Below are 13223 nucleotides of genomic sequence, written 5' to 3' on the forward strand. Positions count from 1 at the left end.
TCATGTAAAACCATTATTGAACACTGACAGGAAGGAACTGAGACAGGAGGGAGTGGTGTGTATTTGTGCAGAAGGGGAGGGAGGGAGGGAAGGAGAGAGAAGAGAGGCTAGGAGAGAGAATGAGTTAGTCATCATCTTGCACAGAAGACACCATAAGGGGGCAGGTGCTTTGCATAATTATAAAGATAGACATACACAGGCACACACACTTGCACACACGAAGAAATCTTTTTGGTTTGTATCCTATCATTTCCAAGAACAGCTTTAAGTGATAGTGACTGTGAACCTTCCTGGATGGGTGAGCTCAGTGGGTTTAAGTGGGTGGAGCAGGCAGCCTTGCAGGAGATGGGTTCAGAAGAAGGGTCACTCCTGAAGAGCAAAGGGACATGGCAGGCAATGAAGCAGGCATGAAAAGAAAAGAGGTGAAAGGACCCTGGGGAAAATGTCACACGTATTGATTAAGCTTTATTTCTCTTTGGGAGAAAGTGACATTTCTGCTATTAGATCATGGACATATAAGGAAAGTAGATGGCTCAGTGCTTTTCATTTTCTTCCACAGTGCTTAGGGCACCTTTGACCAGAGGGTACCTGGAAGGTTTTCTGTTGCATTATTACAAGCAGGATAATTATTTTGGCGATTTGTTTGTTTGTTTGTTTTGTTTTTTAGCACCAAGTGGTGACATTGTTCTTTCTTTAGCAACAGAGGTTGCTACAGCTATATCCTTTGATCAAACCCCAGTGACGGTAAAATGATAGAAGCTTTCTGTTACATTTCTTCCACCCTGCTCTTCCCTAGCTCCAATCCTCTCTTCTAGCTTTGCTCCGGGGGATTTAAGTTACTCTTTGCTTGTTTACAGTCTGTGATACATCACCTCAGAGGCATTGGTCATTCTCCTAAGCAGTTAGTAGATAAATACCTCCCCCCCACCCCCTCCGCATGCAGTCCAGGTCCTCGCCTCAGAAGCGAGGCTACTTTCTAGCAACTCTTTCACAAGTTCTCCCCTTCTCAACTACCTCCTTGACAGAGCCCTACCTGGACCTCAAGCCCAGCTACGCTACCGAGCACCCCAACTGAAAACTCCATCCAGGATCCAGGACGCAGGGCACTCCGCACTCCGCAGCCTCTGCTCCTCTCTCCTAGTCCTCACCCAAGTGGGCTCTTCACAAGCAACGAATGTGTTGCGAACTAAAAGTCTGCCCCCCGCCCCTGCATTTTTAACCCTGCCACCCCTAACGCTTGCCTCCGGCGTCCCTCCAAAAAAGCAACTAACCAAACAAACACACACACCGAAATAACCAAAAGCACGCAAACACCTGAAGAAGCGCCACCGGGATCTACACCTGGACCAGTCCTCTGTGGCTTTAGTGGTCGGGAAGAGCCTCCTCTCCCCGCGCGCACGGCTTTCTCCCGGAGCCCCGGGGGCATGCCACGGCCTCTGGGTCGCGGGGTCAGCTCGGCCGCGCCCGGGCAGCTCGGGGTCGCCTCCCAGTGTCCCCCTCCTCCCGCCCCGGCTCGCCCGCCCGCACGGCAGCCGGCGCTCGGAACATCGCGCGCCACGTCCTCCCCGCCCCGGCTCCCGCCCGTCAGAGCCGGGCCTGCGCCGCTGGCAGCCATCAAGTGGCTCGTTAAGGAAATGCAGGTGAGTGCGTGCGGCCGAGCGGCTGCTACTGGAGACGTGGGGTGTGTGCCTGTGTGTGCGAGCGGGAGGAAGAGGGAGCGCGAGCCAGAGAGCGAGTGCGGGAGCGGCCGGGAGATGCTCGGCGCCTCCGCTCCCCGCCCCGCCGCGCCCGTGCTCGCATCCGCGCCCGCACCCGCACCCGCACCCGCACCCGGCGGCCCGAGAGCGTGGGGCAGCGCCTAGCCCTGACAGCGGCTCGCCTCCTCGCGGTCTCGGCGGCAGCTCCGCCGGCCGCCCGGCGGCCTCCCCCCACCCGGCGGTCCCCTCCCAGCCGGAGCCCTCCCGCTGCTCCTCCTCCGCCGCCTCCTCCCCTCGCGCGCCGCTGACAAGCAGCCTCGGCGGGGAGAGCGCAGGTACTTTGCCTTCAGAATAATTTGCACGACCCAAGCCAGCTCTCGGAGCGCCCTTGTTTTCTTCGGTCGTTGCCCCCTCCCTCCGGAAAAGAAGGTCCCACTTTCGAAACAAGCAGCGCTCGAAGCACCCTACCCAAGCCAAAGCCCGACGGGCTGCTGTGCATGTGCTGTCCTTTCTTGCAGTTTATTCGGGGCCTGTGTGGAATGGAAAGACAGTTCTTTATTTGACTGGGAGGAAAGAAAAGAGAAGACTCCTCAGGGTTTCCAAGGAGGACTGGAGCGGCTGCTTTAGTAAGTAAACTGTGCTTTTGTATTTCTTTTCTCTCAAGTGAGGCGTATGCTGGATGCTCTCCCTTCGGATGTTATGGACACAGTTCGTTTTACCGGGGACGAAGTTGACTTATATAACTTAACTAGTTCTTAATTGAGAAGTGGTTTGCTAAGCATTTTTTTTTCTTTCTTTCTTTCTTTCTTTTTTTTTTTTTTTTTTTTTCTTTTAAGGGCATTGAGAAGACTAAAGTGGGAGAAACCTTACTGGGGATCTGATTTTTAAACGTTTATTGTTCAAGAGATGTTGGGAGCCTGGCTTGTGAAACGTTGGTTGGTTCTAAGATTTAAGGATGATTACCTAGAAAAAGCTGGAGAATTCTAACCTGGTTCCCTCCTCCTGCTACCTTCCACCCCAGCCTTAATCCACACCAACTCCCATCCTTCCCTGACTTCACTTGGTTGCTTGCTTTATCTTTAGTCCTGAAGACAGCTTGCCAAAAAATTGGGTCAAGGGAAAGTTAATAAAGATGATTTGAAAGACCGGGAGAAAATCCTGTTGAGGTTTCTACTACTTGTGGGTAGATGAGATGTGGAAGAAAATCCTGGAACTGGGCTAGTTTGGATAATTTTGATGAAATTAATTTGGAGAGGGAATGTGAAAAATGCTTTGGAGAGGGTAGGAGCTGAGGCTGTGACTTTGACACAGCAGGTTATGAACTGTGACAGGGGCTCAGCAGCCAGTGACAGGCTTAAGGTGTCTCCTAGGGCTGAATATCTCTGCATCAAAAACTTTTGCAGGCAGTATTCCTCTTGGGGCTAACATCACCATGTCAGTAGCTGCAGCATTTCTGTAAAAACAAGTAGGACACTCTTCCTTTTTCTGTGAAGGGGTTAATGATATATTTAAAAAGAATAAACGATGGTCTAACATTTGTCAGCATTTTGTAATATCTAAACAAAACCTTTGCGTTAGGTCAGTAAAAATATAGTTGAGTCAGTTTGTTTTGCACAAGAAAGAGAGAATCAATAACATTTCAGCATTTTTTTTCTTTATTACTGCCAAATGGACTCGGAATCTAATTCTTCTTACATTGTTACATATACAGTAGATACAGTAGGAATTGCAATTTAGATACAACAGAGCTGATTTTTAACAAAGCCAAAGTTCTCTGACATAATAGCATTCATGCTGACTAGAGTGGAACAGTAATTTAGAAAGTTTGTTTTATCTTTAACTTTCTATTTTCTATCTCAGTGTAAAGCACTCTTACAAGCAAATGTCTTTAAGAGTTATGAACCAGATTGAAAATTAAAGCCACTTATCTTGCAGATATATATATTTCAACAGAACACCTTACCATCAAATAATACCTAAGGGCTCTCTTATATTTAAGTGATGATAATAATAAAGTAGAAAAAATGCTACCTTTATATTTACTCAAATGTGTATGTAAAAGTGGCAATATTCATTTGGCATTGATTTTTTTAAATTTTAAGAGTAAACTAATGTACAATGGTTTTAAAAAAGGAAAGCTCTTTTAGAGTTGCTATGGTTCTTCAATGTCAAAAGCTCTGAATATCTTGAGACATAAGTTTTTAAGGTAATGAAATAGCAGTAGAATAGTTGATGAATTTCTTGATATAAAGTTATAATATATGGAAATCATTTGGGAAAGATATGTCATTGTTTTTTGTATATTACTTTATTTTCTATCCATATGGGTTCTCTGAGAGGTATTGCTATTCTCAGCGGCCATCTCTGCTATTGGTTTAAAATGAAATTAAATAATTTAAAATTAAACCATGCTTGATCAGATTTGTAAAGCATATGACCTCTACTTATTTGTGACCTCAAATATCCAAAAAGATATCTGATGTTTTAAAAGAAGTTATTGAAAAATAAAAGGTAAGAGTGTATTGAAGTCCCAATTTTAAAAGTGGTTCAATCATGTTATTACATATATTATCATAGGACACATTTTCCACAGTAGAAAAGACATGGTAGGATTGTTGATCCTATTCAAATTTCTGAAAGCAAAGATTTACAATTAACATGAAAATTAATATGACACACATTCTGCCTGTGCTCTAATTATGTTATAGTGCTAAGGAAGATAGCCTGAATTAAAACTATTTCTAGTCAAGCTTGCAAATATCATATTTGATCACTTTCAAAAAAGTCAAAACTGGATGGGGTGATTAGATTGTCAGGATTTGTTTTGTTATTTTTCTTTCTCTCTCTCTCTCTTTTTCTTTTCTTTCTTTCTTTTCTTTTCTTTTTTTTTGTCACCAGTTTTCTATGAGATACAGAGATGGTTGCAACTTTAAAGTTGAAAAAAGAAAGTTGCTAGTGTCAGCAGTTATGTGTTTTATTATGCAATTGTTCTTGTTATTCAGATCAGATAATGGCCCTATGAAATACATAAGCAGTCTGCAGGGAATGAATGATTAATTCCTCTAACGTGTGCTTACTAAAGGAGTTCTTACTAATAAAGTGCTGTATACCTGCATTTGCTTACAGTTGCAGTTGGTGAAGGCAAATATACTTTTCTTTTCCTTTAATAATAACATAGATTTTACAGGTCTAGTTCTGTAACTGTAGTAACGTAAAGATGATTTCATGGAACACATGATCTTATATTTTAGAGTCCTTTGGATACATATGATTGCTATTTACTTAAAATGATTAAGAAAGTAAAATATTGTTAATTAAATGTAATACTAAGAGGCTGAAGTATAAAAATTTTGTTTTTCCTTCAATGGAATGGCATTCTATCTCTCCTGTGTATTACCTTTTGGGTGTGGATGCAAACTGCAAGTGCAAAGGACGTTTCTTTTTAGTAATATTAAGTGTAAAAACAGTTTAAATATTAGGTAGATACTCTGTTAAAATTTTGGGAATGGCTAATAGTACACATGACAATTGTGGTTACCAGTGGGTAGATTGTTTTGCAGTTAGAGGTGTATCACTGATTAACTTTCCAATATCTTTGCATTTCTGAGACTGGATTATAGGTGAAGGTGGGAAATGGATGGATTTTATGTAGTGATTTGAGAACAGGTAACCTAAAATAAATACTATACATTTTAAACTTACTTACCAAATGACTTCTGTTTTTAGAAATTTCTAAAAAAAAGTGATTTTCAAAATTGTCTAATTGAATATATCAATATGCATCTCTCACATTTAATAAAACAAATAACTTTATTTCAAGATTCCTCTGTTGTTTGGAGAAATAATTTCTGTAATATTATTTTGAACTTACACTTATACTGAATTTAATAAACTTTAACAATGGAAATTATATGATAGTATATATTTAATAATACTAATTTAAGAGTTATATTGAAAACTGGATGAGTAGGATTTTGTAAATTGAGTACCATTTGAATTTATCTCCTTAGATATTTAAGTGCAAAATTTTTATGACTACTGTCAGTTCACTGGGTTTTAATCAGGCTATTCAAAAGCAATTTGGCATCCAGTGGAATAAATGAATTTCCACTGGTAGAATCAATGTGGAAGTTAACTGTACTTGCAGTAATAGTTATGCTTTTTTCAAACTCCTTAAAAATGTGTTGAATGAAAGAAAATGAATGAAGAATAAAAAATGAATATTGTCCATTAGGTGAACACTTATATGATTGTAGAATCAAAGGTTTTGAGTCTTTCTCTCATCTTTATAATTGGCAGTGTGACTCCAGGGAGGTAACTTGGACTCTATGGGTTTTCTCCGGGGTTTTCTCCTTTGTCCAGTAGAGAAATTCACCTACAATCTGAGGTTTTAATTCCAAAATCTCATGGAACAAGATAATATAACTAGTAATATAATTAATAGTAGCATTTAGCAAATTGTTAGACTACTCTGCACCATAGAACCCAAAGAGAAGTTGTGGCAGCCAACTTGTTTGGGGAAGGATTAAGGAAATTGTCCCTAAGCCATATTGGAGGTGACTGGACCCTACTGCTATGTGGATTAAAATGTTTATGTGGAAGAGGAGGATGGAGAGTATGGAAGGAAGGGAGTGGACTAAAATTCTTCTAAACCACCCGTTGCACTCTCTACTGAAAAAATATTATATAAGCAAGTATGTTTGGACTTGTTCCTGTATTTAATACCAAAAGGGTATGAGAAGAGAAAAATAAAAGAAATTGCTAAGTGTCCTTTGACTTCCTTTTTTCTCCTCTTAGTTTATTATATATTCTATTTTACAATATCATGTTTAGATAAACATGCACAATTTAAATATACTGTTTTTATTTCCCTGAGATACATGTTATAGACTGTCCCTGCTAGAAGTAACCGCATAAAAATTCATTTCAGCCCCTGTATTTTAAAGAGGAAACTGAAGACTTTGGAGGTTAAAAACTATAAATGTGACATATACTTCCCAAGTTCACAGAGAGGTTTTACCTCACAAAGCAGTAGTATCTAAGATGACACACTGACAAGTAAATATATAGACAATAATGTATACCTGTTAGTAAATTATCAATACGAAAATTCCAATTGGTGATGTATAATACAATCATTTATCTAAAAAGATTTTATAATGACAAAGCTTCTAGTCATGGAAAATGGACACAGAAATAATATATACAGTGTTAATTTTGGGTACTTGCTTTTCTTATAGAAAACCAAGATTGTATTCTTACATAGAAATCACGTTTTTAATTGATGAAATTTGAAAATTTTTCTCCTCTAAGAAAATCGGTGTGTCCAGTCTTTCCTCTTTAGCTGTTTAATTAGAGAGTATATTTGCTTTCTGTTTTGTGTGTTTGGTTGTGTGCCTGTGCACATGTGTATTTAAGCACAGGTGTTCAAGATGGAACTTAGTGAAAATGGTGCACTTAAAATTTTAGAAGTATATGTATCATAATTGAATAATCAAAGACAGATAATATATATTAGGGTGTAAAATATCAAATTTCTCTCTGATTCTTAAATGTAAGTTCAACAGTATACCATATTACCAATATCTTGCCTAGTTTAATAAGCCCACATATTTTCTAAATACCACATTATAATAAAATATTCTCAAGGTTGAGATTATAGAATTAAAGAGAACATAATTGCTGTTCTTTCACATTTATTATTACAGACTTTATTTACCTGGTTTGGTATATGTACTTACATTAGGTGCTAAAAAAGAAAAGGAAAAAAATCAATTTGATTATGACATGGTTAGTTACCTAAAAGCTGCCATTATTAACCTCATATTAAATTAAATGTACTATTTTTAACTTGAATACCTTGTTATAATTCATTGCATATTTGATTTACTTTGTAAGGGAACAATAAAACTGTTACACTTAAACAGAGAATTAGCGAATTTTATAAAATTCCTTTTAAACATGTTATTATTTAACAAATCTGCTATGAAAGTCTTTTAATGTGTTTATTCTATTGCGACTCTTGTGAATTATACTTTTCTAAAAAATCCAAAGTTATGTTTCTTAAGTGTAGTTTGTATTAAAAAGAGGGCCCATCAACAGCTACATGAGAAAACAAAGTCAGGCAAGTCTGAGTGCACATATTCCTTTTTACTACTTACCTGCTTAATTACATACACTGTGGAATTTGTATTGCAGGATATACTCCTGCTCCTTTGGTTAGATGGACCTGGTAGCTTAGGACAAAGGTCTAGAACATAGCTTCCTTCCAATTTCAAGAAAGGTCAATTTAGAAAACAGAAGCAGAAAAAAATAAGCAAAAGCAATAGAATGCTTCCTCTTTTTTACTTTTTTAAGATTTTATTTATTTATTTGAGAGAGAATGAGTGAGAGAGAGCATGAGAGAGAAGGTCAGAGGGAGAAGCAGACTCCCCAAGGAGGCGGGAGCCCAATGTGGGACTCAATCCTGGAAGTCTGGGATCATGCTGAGCCGAAGGCAGTCGCTCAACCAACTGAGCCACCCAGGTGCCTGAATGTTTTCTCTTTTTAAATGAAGTGGTCAAGGTCACTTGTCCAAGGCAGAAAAATACTCATACAAGTTTCTCTTCCTGAAATGTTGTCCCAGTATAGTGACCTACGGTAGAACAAAGGATGTAGTGACCTACAGTAAGATAAAGGATGAAGAGGGGAGAGGATGAAGAATGACAGACTTGTTAATCTTGCCCTAGATGTGGTATTCCACCTTTTTTCCCCCCCACAAATGGGTTTCAAAATCAGAGATACAACTTTTCACTTTGGGGTAATTGGCCATCAAATTAACAAGGAATCTGACTCTTACTAATTTGCACCGTACTTTCAGTGTATGCGATTGTTACCTTGTCTCATCTGAAGCCATCGAGAAGGTCAGTTTATCAGTTTATGATCTTCATTATGTCTTCATTGGATTTTGTCACAGAAATTAAGGACAGGACAGTAATTCAGGTATCGTAGCCATATTTCTACTCCTGGAAGTTACATTCTCTTCTGTTTCATAACTTATATGCAGGGATATGCAACATATTATTTGTATTTAGGGGTATACAACATATTATTTGGTCCCCAAATATTTATTCAGTCTTTCTTGTACCAAGCAGTGCTAAGTAAAACACTCTGAAGCTAGCAATATAAAGCTGCCTAACTTGTGACCATCCTATATTCTTATGAAACATTTCCCCATTATTAAGATTTTATTTTAATTCCATGGAGAAAATAGAATTTCCCCCAAAGAATCTTCCTGTTTAACTCACAGAAAATTTTCCAGCTACAAGCCTTCTTTTGCCATTTTTCTCCTCTCATTCACTGTCATCCTGAGTCAAAGCCGTCTCATATGGAAGCCAGGTGGAATCCTTGTTGCTTATTTAGCCGCTGTAGGCTACACTGTATTCCACTGGAATTAATGGACACCCTTCATCATCTTCCAAGCTGTATTACTGCAATGCTAATTCTTCAGATTCTTCAGGCGCCTCACTCTCCACAGTTCTAGAGAAGCAGTAAGGCATGACAAGCATATCATTATACCATCCTCATACCTACAAGATACCAGAAGCCGCATTAAATCTCCAGACCACTGTAGTAGTTCACAAACTAATGATCAATTTCTTATATTTCCAAATTCATAAGCTATAACACAAGTTAAAGTCAAGGTTCATGTTATTCTAGCTATAACCAAAGCATCATAGAAGTGCATTGGTTTCCTAAGGACAGAGGACAGAGAAAAGAGAGGAAATTCTGCCTATACATTTTGATTTGTGTGTTATTTTCATAAAAGGTCTTATAATATGTAAATTGGATCATGTAACCAAACAAGAAGTCAAAAGTGTGATTTAAATTTTTAGAAACTTAGTTGGAATTTATGTATATTTGGAGTTAAAAAAATTACCCAAATTTCCTTTTGATTTCTCTAGAATAAGTAAACATTTCTGACTTAATTTTAAAGGGTTTCCCTTTGTATTCCCTCTAAAAACCTTATCAAAGTTTCATTGTTTATACAACTTAAACAGGAATGTTTGAAAAAGAGTGCCAATATAATATATTTTTTCACTCTCAAAGGCTCTTTTGTATTTCTATACTTTAATGCTGGGCTTTGTACATCAAAAAGAGGAAAATTTCCCCACCATTTGTTATTTCCCATTATATTATATAATATACTCAATTAGTTCTTGATTAATATGTATCCATGGTATTTTCTTCAATGGATCATTGTTTGCATTTTAGTGTGTAAGGATGTCCGGTGGCTTCTCCTGTGAATGGATGTGTTCATTCTGTGTCATATGTGCTATCCATTTGTTTCCTCCTAGGATACATCTGTGGTTAGCTCTGTAAGACATGGCTTATCCTCATCATTTATACCTGTATGGTTAAATACAATAGGGCTTTCTTGCGGTAGAACTGTGTGCTCTCAAGGACTGAATTCAGCACTTCAGTGTCCCATTTCCCTGCCTCTCAGGAAGGCATGACTTCCTGTTGTCTTTTAGGGGCCTGAAACCTTCCTACCTTCTGATGTGCCTTTTATATTGTGGGAACTTAATAACATAAGTTACACATTGGCTAAAACACATTGATAATTACTGGCTTTTGGAAGGAGTGCATCATAAGAATTATTCTAATTGTAATATATAAACTGTATGTTATATACAGTGTACACACACAGGTATACACACATATTCACACTTTTTTTAGAGAAAGGAATTTTAGGTAATATCCTAGAATAACTGGGTGTGAAATCTTATGTAATGTGAACCTGGAGATCAATCCCTTTAGGAGGCTAGGTCAGAAGAGATCATATGGTTCACCCTAAGGGCAGACTTCTTTTGCCTCTTATTTGACAGGCATATCTCTTCTCATTTCTGTTTCTACTGCCAAGTTTCCCTTATCCACCCATTTCCTTTATCCTAAATGCGAACCCGGTGTTGTAATTACATAGGAATGACTCTATTGAGCACATGAGTGTATGAAAGTATATGCTATTAAGATTTTTAAATAGATATTGCCTTTGTTTGTAGTGTACATTTCCTTTTGAGTTCGACCCTCTCATTGATAAAACAATCTGCATTACATGAATAGTCTATCACTTCTTAAGATGACACTCAAAGAAGGAAACAAATTTTTTCCTCATCAGAGATGGCCTCAGCATCTTATTTTTCTTTTGGGGTTTTTTGGCCTTTTTTTTTTCCCCCATAGTATCTTCTCATGAACCCTGAAAATATCTTCAGATAGAGGTAATTATACTAGGTTACATTGATTGGTTTTATTATATATCAGTCATTATTTTATTTTTATATTATGCCAGTCATTATTTTAAATGCTTTACATGCATTAACGCATTTATTCCCGCATTAGCCCTGTGAAGTTAGTACAGTTATTATCTTTAATTTGCAGATAAGGAAACTAAAGTACATAGAAGGTAAGTAAACTTGCCCAAGGTAGCATATCAAACGCAGCACCTGTGCCCTCTGACTTAGATCCCACATTTTAAACCACTTTGCCATATTGATATTTTGACATGCTGGCTTATATGTTTTCCTAGATGTACATTAGTATGCAAAAGGAATTCCATAGGTTCTGTATATCAAATGTGGAAAAAGAGGGATCCCAGTTGTGCTTATATAACACAATTTTTTTCTTTTCTCTTCAAAGATTTTATTTATTTATTAAAGAGAGAGAGAGAGAGATCACAAGCAGGCAGAGAAGCAGGCAGAGAGAGAAGGGAAAGCAGGCTCCCCACTGAGCAGAGAGCCTGTGCAGGGGCTGGATCCTGGTACCCTGAGATCATGACCTGAGCTGAAGGTAGAGGCTTAACCCACTGAGCCACCCAGGCATCCCTAATGCATACAATTCTTTTCAAATGAAACAAACACAAGTTATCATCAGTAAATAATACACACGAATAGAACACTGTGAAAGTGTTGTTGAGGGGAAAAAGGCAGGGACAAGACACATCAAGGCAATCTATCTTCACATAGCTGTTTCCAAAGTTAGTGGGTAAGCATGACACAAATGCTTTTGAGTGTATTCCTTTTCATCTTTGGAAGTATTTGATCTGTAGACAGAGAACCTGATGTGCTCTTTGCTTTTCCCTGGTGTACCTCTCCAACCTCAGGGCCCTTCCCAGGAATAAATTGATCCAAGTGGTTCGGTTCGCACTACTCAGGCCTTTGTAGCTTCCTGGACAAGATTTTATGCTGTGTCAACTGTTTTACACACCTTGCTGTATTTGGTGACTGGTGACCAAGAGCCATACTTTTTGACAATCAGCTAAGATGCTTGAGTATCTTTGTGCTGTGTAAAAGGCATAGCAGAATAGCAACGCAAAGGCAGGGAATATGAGCTTTGGGTGCACTGTGGAATTAAATTCAGAGTCAAAAGGGACTTATCAGTCAGTGGATATTATTCAGAGCATTTTGATACACATTTGCCATAATACTGAAATGAGACTGGCATAACTAACTCATGCAAAGTATAAAGTAAGGGATACTAATCATAAGCACTGAAGAAATAACTGAGAAGAGGAAAGCCAAAAATTGATCCTGTAAGAGTCATCTTAATTACAATTATTTGTATGAACTCTTACTACTTATTCTTCCTTGCCATGTGGTATGAGTATTATTTACTAAATTGCATCACATTTGGTTAAATTTGTTGTAAATTTAATTTGATTGTGATAGTAAACTACTTTTTTTTTTTTTTTTTTTTTTTTTTTTTTTTTTTATAACTACTTTTATTTGTTTATTTTTTTCCTGGTGTATCAATCAAATTTCTAAAATTTTAGTATGCAGCTTACTTGAAACTGAAAAAAAAAAAGGAAGGAATATGAGTTAACAATGTAAATCATAATTTAGTCTTCAGATTATAAGAATGCAAAAGTTAAACCATTACCTCTATATTTTTTTAAAGATTTTATTTATTTATTTGACAGAGAGAGATCACAAGTAAATGGAGAGGCAGGCAGAGAGAGAGAGAGAGAGAGAGGGAAGCAGGCTCCCTGCTGAGCAGAGAGCCCGATGTGGGACTCGATCCCAGGACCCTGAGATCATGACCTGAGCCAAAGACAGCGGCTTAACCCACTGAGCCACCCAGGCGCCCCCCATTACCTCTATATTCACCAAAGAAAGCTTGAATAAAGTGATCCTCAGTAAACAATTATTGGGTTTCTAATATATGACAAATGATCAATGCATATTGATGGAAATCTGGTGCCCTAATTTTGACAGGACATGAGACATTTCTTTGATGTTCTGTGAAAGCATCAGAAATGCTGTGTGATGTTTTAAAAATCAGACAAAGTAAAACATTAGCTTTGCTCTTTCTTAGCTTATGGAATCAACACTTCTTATGTCTTAGGTATATGTTTGTCAAATTATAATTTTATTTAATACCACAAGATGGCAAAACACATACAAAAATTGTTCTTTTTTCTTTTGCTATGCTGGAGAAATACATAATACTAAAAATAGGAAGTTAAAGTTGTTTTATGACTCTTATTTCAAG

At 37.9% G+C, this 13223-nt stretch overlaps 1 protein-coding gene across 4 annotated transcripts in view; it reads left to right on the forward strand.

Moving 5' to 3' along the window:
• The first annotated feature begins 1623 nt into the window (after nucleotides 1-1623).
• PTPRD (protein tyrosine phosphatase receptor type D) overlaps nucleotides 1624-13223 on the forward strand; it is a 2315363-nt gene continuing 2303763 nt past the window's right edge. For 2 of the 4 annotated variants that reach the window (XM_059143035.1, XM_059143038.1), the window contains exon 1: nucleotides 1983-2323. The gene's annotated coding sequence lies outside the window, so the exon portion shown is untranslated. Of the gene's footprint in view, nucleotides 1641-1925; nucleotides 2324-13223 lie in introns of those variants that run through there. The other 2 variants (XM_059143037.1, XM_059143036.1) reach the window with 2 other exon arrangements.

The sequence above is a fragment of the Mustela lutreola genome, chromosome 12, assembly GCF_030435805.1.
Source record: "Mustela lutreola isolate mMusLut2 chromosome 12, mMusLut2.pri, whole genome shotgun sequence".
Taxonomy (NCBI): domain Eukaryota; kingdom Metazoa; phylum Chordata; class Mammalia; order Carnivora; family Mustelidae; genus Mustela; species Mustela lutreola.